The sequence below is a fragment of the Solanum dulcamara genome, chromosome 6 (assembly GCF_947179165.1).
Source record: "Solanum dulcamara chromosome 6, daSolDulc1.2, whole genome shotgun sequence".
Lineage (NCBI taxonomy): Eukaryota > Viridiplantae > Streptophyta > Magnoliopsida > Solanales > Solanaceae > Solanum > Solanum dulcamara.
The window spans coordinates 43,931,280-43,945,443 of NC_077242.1; the positions used below are offsets into that span (position 1 = coordinate 43,931,280).

General features: G+C 39.8%; 1 pseudogene; it reads right to left on the reverse strand.

The window, feature by feature from the left end:
* Positions 1-2,635: 2,635 nt before the first annotated feature.
* LOC129893549 (5S ribosomal RNA) lies at positions 2,636-2,757 on the reverse strand (annotated as a pseudogene).
* Between the last annotated feature and the right edge of the window lie 11,407 nt (positions 2,758-14,164).

Genomic DNA, 14,164 nt, shown 5'->3' on the forward strand with positions numbered 1-14,164 from the left:
TACACAAAACCCATGTATAGGTCGTACTTGCCCCCCCACGTTAGAGCATAGCGAACAATGCAGAGAAGTACGCACGCTAACAAAACCTGGCCCGGGATCGGTGAAGGAAATATTGAGGCATCCACGAGTGGAGTAGTGAGAAACTTATGCAATTTAAATCATATTTGAAACTCGACGGAATAATCAAAATGAGCTTTCCTTCAAAATTGAGACAAAAGTCATATCAAGTACCTTTTGAAAGTCACTATGGACTATATCAAAATAGAACTTCTGGGAATCATATATATGTATCAAGGCATAACAAAATATCCTTTGGAAGTCAAAAAATTGGCCATCCTAGTGGCTTTAAGAATAGGACTTCTTGGGAATCATATGGAAATCATATACTTGTTTCGTAAAAACCATGCCAAAAAGGGATATTAGATTTATATACTTATGTCAAATCATGGTAAGAGAAGGAATAATATTTACATACTTATGCCAAATAAATACTAAAATAAAGTATAAGCCTTACATACGTATGCCAAAACATGCCAAAAGAAGGAAACGTTAGCTTTACATACCTATTATAGGTTACTTCTTATCCCGTTTGTCTCGTCATCTTTTAAACCTAAGTAACATGGAAGCAATACAAGTATCAACAACCTTAGTCTTTTCAGCACCTTAGGTTACACACGAATATTTATAGAACTCATTTCCTTGCTCGCCTTCTCGACTAGTTCCTTAGTTAGTTAAAGAGTTAACGAAAATCGGGCAGCATCTCCCCTATAATGTGCCCTATCCGAATTTCCAATTATACTCCTAATAGCTACAACCAACCAACAATAATAACCTGAATCATATATATATACAATTCACATCAATCTTATACCACATAAACTCCAAATGACTCACTCGAAACCACGATACCAAAATAAGGTTTCTAGTTTCCGTTTTGCAAAACCTTTAACCGTACGAAGCGGAGGACCATGTGGATGCAACCAGCAGCTCCAACTCCTCTTTTAAAATGAATTTAGTACCTGCAACACACCATCACACACCTGCAACAGCCCCCACACGCACAACGCCTCATTTCGACTATAATTTAACTATAGCGACTCCAATTTGGTTTATTTCGAACATCAAGCATATTTTTCATATTTTCACTTTTCCAGCCACTTACACAACGTATAATACCCTATATAACAACACCATCAACTCCAATTTAAAAGGAAATGCCTTACCTTATGTTAAACTTGTCAAACTCGCCAAAACTATCAAAACGCGAAATCTGGACAACCCATTGTCTTATATTGTCGCTTAGTTTCAGAGGGGTAATTGAGGGAAACAGGATTTATAGCCTCAATAAAAGTTATATACATGTGTATCAAGGTCGCAAAAAATTTTGAATTACCCTTACAGAAATTTTGTACGAAAATATATGCCCAAAATACTCACAGCTATCCGTGTAGGATTTTCAAAACAAAATCTGGGCAACACCTCCCCTATACTTCATCACCCTTTTTCGAGCAGAGAAAAGCAAAATTGGGTTTTAGAGGCTAAATGAAAGTTGTATCCCTATGAAATAGCTTTCCAAATCATCATTAATCACTCAAAAAGAAGCTTTAAACAACGAGTTATACTAGTATTACTAACAGCAGTCCTATTCAAAAACGGGTTTCTTAACAAGAACAAAAACCTCCTCGTTTCCCCAATGATAAATTTTTATATGGTCAAACACCGTTATTTAATCACGGTATACCTTGAATAATTAATTCCCGAATCAAAAACAGAGGGCTTACCTTATTTGGTTGCTGCCGTAGCTCTCTCTATTTGTTTCAAGCTTGCTCCTAACTTTTCCAAGTCTCAAATGAATAAAAGATGAGAGATTAGTCATCTTTACGTGTATATATACCCTTTTTAAGAGGGTGACACATGGAAGCCCCTAGGGGTGACATGTGGCAGCCTCCTAGGGTGCCACCTCACACCATGCGGCCACTCACGTGCTGCCACATGCCATGTGGGGTCCACCTCAAGTAGGTGAGTCACCTACTTGCTTATCACCTGCTTGCTTGTCACCTACTTGCTTCGCTTTCCTAACTTTGAAAACTAGTTTTTGCTCCCTCTCATAGGTTCTTCATCTTATCTCACTTCGGGAATCTACGTAGTCCTTGCTACTTAAGCTCGACGTGTACTCAAGTAGCTTAATTACGTAGGACATCCAAGTTGGTAGCTTACGCGAGTCAAATGAGTCCTATGACTCCTTTTTTGTCCTCCAACTCCTTTCGAATTCTTATAACCCTATTTCAGATATTCCCAATTATGAAGCATCTCATTCTTCTTTCTTTAGGATTATTTGATAGCATTATAGATTATCTGACTCACATGAGGACTTCTAAGAAACTTAAGAGCCTTCCTAGAAACTTAAGAAGCTTAAGAAGCATTCCAAAGTATCCAAGTACGGGGTGTAACATCCTTCCCCCCTTTAGAACATTCATCCTCAAATATGAACCAAAACCTTCCTTCGGACCTTATACCGACTATATGGAGAGTCCCTCTGTCCCGTTGCCATAACACATACTTTCATCGAACAATCAAAATCAGAGTTCCAAAAGTTAGAATTACTTGTAGACATAGGGAATAGATACGTATACTTGTGTTTCATTTCCACTGTTACTTCCTAGGGGGTCACCCATCCTAGTACTACTCTCACCCAAGCACACTTAACTTCGGAGTTTTGATGGGGTCCAGTGCGTTAGTGCTGGTATGATCGCATCCATCCCTTGTAGGATCTCATTTGAAGTTTAAGCGTTCCTATTTATATATGATAGCATCAGTTGATTTTCTTTTATGCTTGTACTTCTCTTGTCCACTTCCCCCCTTTTGGGGTGTACCCATGTCACCCTCTACTTATATTCAACTATTCATGCGCAATTGATTCTATTCCAACCTATTTAACATGCTACACCATGTCTATACTCTCTGTTAGATCATCCATACTTTAAGTTGCCCCTATAAGAAACCCTAGTATAACCATATGGTGCTTAGTATGCTCGATAGATAGTACATAATTCAGTCTAAGTACTGGTACTCGAGTCATACAAATTAATGTAGGATTTTAGTTGAAGCCATATCTCATTCACCCTAATCTTATCAATCATTAATGGAGGAATATATTATAATGTAAATCCTGAATCTATCAATATATATACAGTCTAGGAAAAGGTCAACAATGTACCTGTGATCACGTCTGGAGATGCCTCTTGATCCTGCCGGGTGGCCAAAGCATAAGTGCGGTTTGAAGGACCGCTAGAACCAGAGACCCCTCCACGGTCCCTACAGCGGCCTGCTAGTGTAGCCGCACCCTGCCCCATGGGGCTCATAGCTACTAAAAAGATGATGACCCAGCAACTGATCCGGTAGGCCGAGCTGCGCTGCCCAAACTATCCTTATACGTGAAATCTCTCATCGCATGGCTTTGACGGCCATAAGAAAAACAAGCCCTGTAACATGGTAGCATTCTCTAAGATGGTACCTGCCACAATGAGAACACTGAAGCCTAGGTGGCCTCATCTAACAAGAGTCTCTGTCTGGCTATGAACTGGAAGCCCTGAAGTTCAGACCTGCTTTCGAATATCCTGTGCCACCTGGTCTCTGATCTATGGACTGTGGAGGCATACTCCATGCTGGCTAGGTGTGCTATCTGCTACCCTGTTACTGGGATGGTCTGCTCCAAAACTCTCCAAAATACCTGGCTGACCTGGCCCTCTTGGGCTGACTCCTGCCAAAATCTCGATCGAACTGGTGTCCTCTATGTCTGTCCTCTATGCCTTGAGCATATGCCTGTATACGGGCGATGTCCATCCCTAGCTGAGCAGCCATTACCAAACAACTATCAACCAGATACCCATCTAGGCCCATCACATATCTGGGCATCCTATCAGTCATATATGTTACTAAAGCGGGTACATATCAGGCCAATGAGTTGAACTCTAAACTATATTCATGAACATTGCGTCCTTGCTGCCTTAACAGTAAACATCTATCCACCCTGGCTCTCCGCATCTCAAAAGGTAGGAAATGACTGAGGAACGCCTCCCCAAACTCATCCCATATTGCTGGAGGAGCGACTCTGCCCCTGGACAACTCCCAAGACTCATACCAGTTAGCATTTAACTCGTGCAGTCTATACGAGGCCAACTCAACCGATTTCATCGCAGAAGCCTTAATCAGACGTAATGTATGCTGCATCTCCCTAATATAATCTTGGGGATCTTCCTCGGTCTTTGTCCCAAAGAACTCTGGAGGATTATAGGTCAGAAACTCACGAGCCCTCGAACTATTTGTCCTGTGTACCTGATCTCCACCAAAACTGCATCTAGGCTCTTGGCCTGCCACCAATCTAGTCAAAAGCTGGACCGCATCGTGCATAGCCCTATCCTCAGCTCCTGGTTGTGAAGCTAGAGGCTCGGGTGCTGGGGCTCCAAAAACTGGTGGTGAAGCCGCCCTCTGATCTGCAGCTGGGGCTGCCCTAATCTCCTCTAATGCTAACGGCATCGCAGAGCTGGCTGTCGGGGGCACAGTCTCTAGCTCCGGCTGAGGTCGGGCCCTGGTAACTCTATGGGCCTGACTAATCTCATCCGGTGCTACTGATTTTCCTTTTTGGGCAGCCGTCGCTTTTCTTGAAGGCATTACTGAAAACCATAAAAAATCCGTTTCGTTAGGAAGTAATCATCCTAATAATAAAGCTCTATGGCACGATCTAAGACAAGAAAGAAAGATAACATCCTAAATATCTTGTAGCCTTCTATTTATAGATGTGGTGCACAACACACCGATAACCAGGAATCTACTAGACAGGATCTGTAGACATTCCAAGGATGAACTGCTCTGATACCACTTCTATCACGACCCAACCCCGTAGGCCGCGACTGGGGTCTGACCTGGACCCCCATATACATAATTGTCAAATATAAGAACTATACACAAGAACCCCAGTGGGTAATAACATTTTCATGTACATGTGGCCTCTTTCATTCATATCATATCATAAAAGGGCACGTAAGCCGATAAGGCTGCCATATCATAAGAACATTTACAACTAAACAAACTCACAACAACCCACATACACATGTCTACAGATCTCTAGGAGTATTAACTGTATCATATGGTGGGACAGGGCCCCGTCGTACCCTTAACCAATATGTACAAATGTACAACAAAATGCTAGTACCAAAATAGGGCTCTGGACAAGGAGCACTGCCAACCAACAGGGTAGATGTCTTAGGCGAGCGGATCAGCAAACTGAGTATTTGTACCTGCAGGCATGAAACGCAGCCCCCCCAAGAAAGGGGGGTCAGTACGAAAAATGTACCGAGTATATAAAGCATGGACTGTAATAAGTAAAGTCATTACCAGAGCAGAATGTGCAAAAATGAGCAAAATATCCAGAATATCAAAATGTTTTTCATAATCACCGATAATGTATGCGGAAAAACATATGCCATATCCGGCCCCATTAAGGGACGCGGTGAACAAATACAAAACATGGTCGCCGCCCCTTCACTGGCGCCACAGCACATCATAATACCAGAGTAGGGAATATCTCCATAACAGATCATATCATATCAGATGGTCATATCAGATCATATCATACCATATATGTACATGGCACATCATAACTCCACAAAACCCATGTATAGGTCGTACCTGCCCCCTCACGTCAGGGCACAGTGAACAATGCACAGAAGTACGCACGATAACAAAACCTGGCCCAGGCTCGGTGCAGACAATATTGAGGCATCCACGAGTGGAGTAGTGAGAAACTATATGCAATTTAAATTATATTTGAAAATCAACGGAATAATCAAAATGAGCTTTCCTTCAAAATCAAGACAAAAGTCATATCAAGTACCTTTTGAAAGTCATTATGGACTATATCAAAATAGAACTTCTGGGAATCATATATATGTATCAAGGCATAACAAAATATCCTTTGGAAGTCGAAAAATTGGCCATCCTAGTGGCTTTAAGAATAGGACTTCTTGGGAATCATATGGAAATCATATACTTGTTTCGTAAAAACCATGCCAAAAAGGGAGATTAGCTTTATATACTTATGTCAAATCATGCTAAGATAAGGAATAATATTTACATACTTATACCAAAGAAATACTAAAATAAAGTATAAGCTTACATACGTATGCCAAAACATGCCAAAAGAAGGAAACGTTAGCTTTACATACCTGTTACGGGTTACTTCTTATCCCGTTTCTGTCGTCGTCCTTTAAACCTAAGTAACATGGAAGAAATACAAGTATCAACAACCTTAGTCTTTTCAGCACCTTAGGTTACACATGAATATTTATAGAACTCATCTCCTTGCTCGCCTTCTCGACTAGTTCCTTAGTTAGTTAAAGAGTTAACGAAAATCGGGCAGCATCTCCCCTATAATGTGCCCTATCCGAATTTCCAATTATACTCCTAATAGCTACAAACAAACAACAACAATAACCTGCAGCATATATATATACAATTAACATCAATCTTATACCACATAAACTCCAAACGACTCACTCGAAACCATGATACCAAAATAAGGTTTCTAGTTTCCGTTTTGCAAAACCTTTAACCGTATGAAGCGGAGGACCATGTGGCTGCAACCAGAAGCTCCCACACCTCTTTTAAAATGTCTTAAGGACCTTCAACACACCATCACACACATGCAACAGCCCCCACACGCACAACGCCTCATTTCGACTATAATTTAACTATAGCGATTCCAATTTGGTTTATTTCGGACGTCAAGCATATTTATCATATTTTCACATTTACAGCCACTTACACAACGTATAATACCCTCTATAACAACACCATAAACTCCAATTTAAAAGAAAAGGCCTTACCTTATGTTAAACTTGTCAAACTCGCCAAAACTATCAAAACGCGAAATCTGGATAGCCCACTGTCTTATATTGTCGCTTAGTTTCGGAGGGGTAATTGAGGGAAAAAGGATTTGTGGCATCAATGAAAGTTATATACATGTGTATCAAGGTCGCAAACAATTTTTAATTACCCCTACAACAATTTTGTACGAAAATATATGCCCAAAATACTCACAGCTGAGTCATTTTCTTTGGCTTATAGTTCCTTTCTAACTTATTCTACTATTCCAGTATCGTCCTCCTAGTTTCTATTGCCATTAACTCAGCAATTAACTTATTTCTCGAGGTCAGCCATACTTGTTTAGTCAAATCTCATCATTATTGCGAGGACAACCTTTCAAGACATACTATAGCCCTGTATCTCATTCTCCTCTTATTTCTAGGAAAATTTTGGCAGAGTTTCCTCTATATTTCTTACTATCTCAACACCTGCACGCAGAAAATACCAACAATGCCTCACAGGGCACACATATATACATTCATATTATATAACATCTCAGCCACACAGGGCACACATATATAGTCATATCATCTCATATCGCAGCCGCACAGGACGCCCATAATTAACAATATGGAAATGAACTTACCTGTTATGTCCACTCGAGCTGCACCTGTTATACTTTCATGTTTACCTTTCCTTTCACTTTTCAATTGTATCTGTCAATAGCATTTCAATACCTTACCTGACATAGGGATTTCGTGCCTTTGCTTACCTGCGTGCTTCGTAAAATCCAATATTGTCAGTTACTTTCTTCTATCGGCGTTGTCTTCCTGCTAAAATCGCAGGTTAGTATGAGGAATTTCAGTTCCTATAGCTCGGCTCTATTGCATGATCTTAGATATGAAAGAAAGTAACATCCTAAATATCCTGTAGCCTCTTGTCTATAGATGTGGTGCACAACAAACCGATAAACAAGACTCTACTAGACACGGTCTGTATACATTCCAAGGACGAACTGCTCTGATACCACTTCTGTCATGACCCAACCTTGTAGGCCCCAACTGGGGTCCGACCTGGACCCTCTTATGCGTATTTATCAACTACACTTAAGTTGAACCGTGTGTGATGTGATACTATATACTAAAACCCCAATAGTTTAAAACTTTTTCATGTACATGTAGCCTCTTTCATTTATATCATATCATTAAAAGGGCACGCGAGCCGACAAGGCTGCTATAACAAAAACATTCACAACATATCGAATAGGCAACATCAAAACTAACCCACAAACAACCCACATATACATATGTCTACAGACCTCTAAGAATAGTAACAACAACATATGGCGGAACAAGGCCCCCGCCGTACCCCTGAATGTACAAATATATACATTAAGTGACTAGCATTAAAATTTAGGCTCTAGAACAGTGAAGCACTTCCGACACAGCTGAGAGGAACTCCTATGCTGATGGATCTCCAGAATAAACATCTGTACCTGCGGGCATGAAAGGCAGCCCCCCCGAGAAAAGGAGGGTCAGTATGATATATGTACTGAGTATGTAAAGCATAACACATCGTAACTGAGATCATAACTGAAATAAGGATGCAGGGGATAAGTATAACAATTAACAATTTACTGTACCTGCACCTTAGGACACGTGATCCTATACACAATCATATATGGTGCCCGGCCCTCTAGTGAACTCGGTGTCATCATCATTACTTCATAATCACATATCATCCTATCATAATGCATTTCATTTCATCATATCATCGTATATAGTATCATACTATCGTATACGGTATCATATTATCATGTATATCATTGTATCACACCCAGTTCACTACGGGGCTCAGGGTCACAATGTATTGCTTTAATCTTATATGCATGCCTACATAAAGTATCCGGCCCTTTAGTGAGGGAATTGGTGAATGGAGTGGTGTACGTCTATAGCGTACCATAATAATATACATATGTACCCGGACCTCTAAGGAGGGACTCGGTGTTCCTTCCTTATTTCACCACATATACTATCATATTACTGCCGGCCCGGGACTCGGTGAATAATCATATCGTCATAACATATAACATATATCACACCTCACGTACGGTATTGTCTCCTCGTGTGTGGAACTATACACATCCGGCCTGGGATGCGGTGAAAGAAGTAGTAACACTGTGCATGATAACATATCCCGGCCCATCATGGGACTCGAGGAAGGATGGGTTACAGTATGCACGAGTAGAGTAGTGAGAAACCATATGCAACTAAGTCATTATCTAAGACTCTATGAAATAGTCAAGTGAACCGTCACCTGAAGACTGGGGGAGTAATTATCCGAGGTATCCCTTTAGATGTCATTAGGGCTTATATCAGTTGGGGCTTCAGGGATCACAACAATGCATCAAAATAATGCCACATAATTCATGCAATCAGAAATATAGTCTATGTAATCAGAAACACAATTTATCTAGTCAAAGACTCAACTCATGCAATCAACGGCATTTATCATTTCAGAGCCTCTAAAAAGAGGAGCTGGTACCTCTACTTTCTATTCATTATATAGCAGGCTCGAGAATAGTAGTTTGACTACTTTCAGACTCTTAATGTTCAGGAGTGACTACAAGTCACGAGTTACAATAAGAGCTCATAAATGGAATTACCTCTAAACCTATATCATATATTATTTCACTTAAAGTTAAGCCATTCCAAAGGAAAGAAGAAATAGGCTTTACATGTACTAGTTTTGATCACATAAAAGACAAAAAGGCAATGACTCAGCTATTGCAGAAGTTCTAATACCAAGAAGTAAACAAGAGTCTCGACTCATACTCAGGGCTTTACGAATGGATTGAATCCCAAATATCGTATACATATCATTCATAACTTATATCTAAGACATTCCAAAAGAAAAGAAGAATAGTTCTACATATCTATTCCAAAAACACGCCAAAGGAAAGCTTCACATACCTTGTATGGACTTCTCTTAATCACGTCCACATCGTTGTTCTCAAAACCTATTTAACATGGAAATAATGTAAGTATTAACAACCTTGGACTTTTCGGCAACTTAGACTACCCACGAGTATTCATAACATTCATTCCTTCGCTCGCCTTCTCGGCTAGTTCCTCAACTAGTTAGGATGTTAACGAAAATCGGGCAGCACCTCCCCTATAATGTGCCCTATCCGAATTCCCAACCATGTCCTTAGCACCTGCATCCAACCAACAATTCAACCAGAAGCCCATACATATACATATTACGACCGAAATTACACAATATAAACCCCCGACAATTAACTCGAAACTAAGATACCAAAACTAGAGTCTTTAATCTTTCTTTCGCGAATTCTTTAATTGCAAAGCGGAGGGTCATGTGGATGCAACCAGCAGCTCCCACACCTCATTTAGATAACTTTTAGACCCTGCAACACTCCACAACACAACCATCAACAGCCCCTACGCGTACAACACCTTATTTCGACAACAACTTAACTATAGCGATTCCAAATTCGTTTATTCCGAACGCTGAACTTTTCAACCCTTTTCCCCAACTTCCAGCAGCCCATAAGGTGTGTAATACACTCTAATTTAACATCATAAACTTCAAATTAGAGGGGAAGAACTTACCTTTCCCGAAATTGACTAAAACTTGCCGAAATCGCGCCTCGGAATTTTATTTACGTGCTGAATCGTTGTGGCAGCTTGCTGTCTGATTTTTGCTGCACAAAATCCTAATTTTATACTACTAATAATTCCATATCATTTTATTATACGCTAATTAATTAATTTACGAAACGAAAACAGGACTTACCTATTTTGCTCCCAAAGCCATCGCAATTTTCTCTCCTTAGCTTTAGGGTTTTTTTGTTCACGTTGCTGCTGGAAATTTTGATGAACAAGCTGAAGTTTGAGATACATATCACTTGTTGGGTGGTCCCAAGGGGTGACACGTGTCATCCCCTAAGGATGACATGTGTCAAGCCATGATTGGCCACCGTGTCATTCTGCCAATTAGGGGCTGCCATGTGGCAGCGGGGTCCACCTCCCCCAAGCAGCTGCATCACCTACATGACCCTAAGTAGGTGTATCACCTGCTTGCTTGAGGTGCTGCCACGTGTCGCTCCTCCATTGGCTTCCACGCGTCGTCTTTTTCCCTTCCTCGCGGGTTCGTAATCTCGTCTTACTTTAAGAGCTCATGTAATCCGAACTACGTAAGCTTGGTATATCCTTAAGCAACTTAAGTGTATAAGACTCTTAACTTAGTGTCTTACGTAGGTAAATCGAGTCCTACGACTCATTTCTTAGCCTCCAACTCTTTCCGGATTCTTATGACTCTATCTCCAACCTCCCTTCTCGCGAGGTATCACAATCTTCTTTCCTTAGAGTTGTTTGATAGTGTCGTAGCTTATCCGGCTCACATGATAGTGTCTAAGGAACTTAAGAAGACGTTCCGAGCTCAAGAGTGCGGGGTGTAACATATAGGCTTTACGTATACTGCTTTTCAACACGTAGAAGACTTGAAAGGCAAAAACTCAACTATTGCAGGATTTTTCATATCAAGCAGTGGATAAGAATTATGAATATTACTAGGGGTTCTATAATGGAATTACCCCCCACATTTCATATATCCATCACTTATGACTAATACATGCCAAGAGAAAAGAAGGATAGCTTTACATACCTTTTATCGAGTAATAGTAACCACTCTTTCTTCGTCGCCTTCTAAACCTATTTAACATGAAGGTAATACTAACATTAATAACCTTTAACTTTCCATCTCCTCAAACTATAACCAAGCATCCATAGGAATCATTTCCTTATGTGCCTTTCTCAAGTAGTTTATTAATCGGTTAAGAAGTTGACGGACATCGGGCAGCACTTCCCCTCTAACTTGCCCTATCTGAACTTCCAATTACATACTTAATTACTACAGACAACCAAAAAACATAATCAGAAGCTCATATACAAGTAAACTACTTCAACATTATGCAACACAAACTCCAAACAACTCGCTTAAAACTATGATACCAAAATAGGGTTTTTAATCTCTATTTCGTAAAACCTTTTACCACACGAAACGGAGGGTCATGTGGCTGAAAATAGAAGCACCCACACCCATTTTTATACATTTTCCAGCCCTTCAACACACCTTAAAACCATCTCCTAAGACAACGCTACAATCACAACAACACTATACAATCTTAACAATTTTAACTCGGCTAGAACGACTTCATTTTATTCGCTTACAATGTCCAGCATAATTATACATTTTTCCTACTCCAAAATTCATGTAACACATGTAATACATTCTATAAAAACATTATTAACTCCACTTTGAAAGGGAAGACCTTACCTTGTCAAAACTTGCCAAAACTAGCCTCGGAAGTTCTCTTAACGTGCTGAAACTTAGCTGACTGTTTATATCACTTCTTTGCTTCCACAAAATGAAATTTTACATTATTAAGACCTTAATTTAATCTTAGTATACCATAGATAATTAATTCACAGAACGAAATTAGAGAACTCACCTTATTTTCCTCTAAGCCGTGACTGCCTTTATTTTTATCTAACATTTTTTCCTCTCTTTTTTTGGCTAAGTCCAGCTGAAGAATGAGTTATATTTCAGCTTATAAAACATATATACACCTCCTTAGGAGGTGACACGTGGAATCCCTTAAGGGTGATACCGTGCAACCCCCTAGGGCACCACCTCAATCATGCGCCCACTCCTTTGCTACCATGTGGCAGTGTGGTACCCACCTTAAGTATGTGTGTCATCTACTTTGTCCAAATAGGTACATCACCTACTTAGTCCAAGTAGTTGCATTACCTTCTTGCTTCTGAGTAGGTGCTACGCCTCCTTCTGTCTCTTCCATAAGTTCATAATCTTGACTTATTTTAAGAGCCTATGCAATCCTTGCTACGAAAGCTCAACGTATACTCCAGTAGTTTAAGTATGTAAGATGTCCCAGTTGTAGCTTACGCAAGTAATTTGAGTCCCACGACTTGTTATTTTGGCCCCCAACTCATTTCAAATACTTATAGACCTATTTCCAACCTTTACTCTTATGGGGCCTCACGTCCTCCCTTTCTTATAGATATTTTATAATGTTATGGATAACCTAGGTCACAAGACAACTTTTAAAAACTTAAGAAGCTGTTCCAAAGTACAAGGGTATGGGGTATAACAATTTAATATGAAAGTAACAATATTATTAATAAAGTATTGCTTTCCAGCTTGTAAATTTACATGGTAATCCATGGAATCCCCTAAGAGTGATACATGTCCACTGTGGATTTGTGTCCTACTATCATCCACAATCCAATCACATTCTACCATATGTCTTGGTGGGGCCCACTTAGTGGTCTAATTAACTTAATTAATCTCAATTAATCCCTAATCCCCACTTAATAATCTAGACCAAATAAAATTTATAATCAATTCGTGTATTAATTCAAATCGGGAATAAACATATCTATCTCGTATCCCGGAATAATCTTGTCCATTACTTTAAGAAAGTAGGTGCATCACCTACTCGAAGTAGGTGCATAACCTCCTTGGTTCCTATCAAAAATTCGTAATTAGTTGCATCACCTACTTTCCCTTTTAATTTAAAATGCAGTCCATATATTCTAAGTAGGTACATTACCTACTTGTTCCTTTTAGTAGGTTAGCAATTAGTCTTACCTTAAGAACCTGTGTGATCCTTGCTACTTAAGCTCAACATGTACTCAAGTAGATTAATTATGTAAGACATCCAAACTAGTAGCTTAAGCAAGTAGGTCGATTACTGTTACAAATATTTTGGCCTTGAATCCCCTTTCAAATCTTTCCAAACCTTTTTCAAACTATCACTACCCATATAGAACTGGTCTATGCAGGATATGGGGAGTTACATCCTCTCTTCCTTAGGATCATTTGATAACGTCATGGATCACATGGCAACTTTAGAGAAGCTTAAAAATATTCCGATGTACAGAAGTATGAGATGTAATAGTGGTGATTCAGTAGTAAAGAGTAAGTTCATCTCTTTTCTTAAGGCCCAAAATTTGATTGCTAAGCATTGTATTTACCACAATATGAGGGTTAGGGATTTCTATTCCAAAATTCCTCCTCATCAGCATTCCTCGTAGTTAATGAGTTCCCTGATGTCTTTCCCAATGACCTTCTCGATGTCCCTCCCAAAAGGAAAGTTGATTTTGGTATCAATCTCCTCCCCTATACCCAACCAATCAATATTCCTTCTTATTGGATATCCTGACCGAATTGAAAAGTTTGAAGGAATAATTAAAGA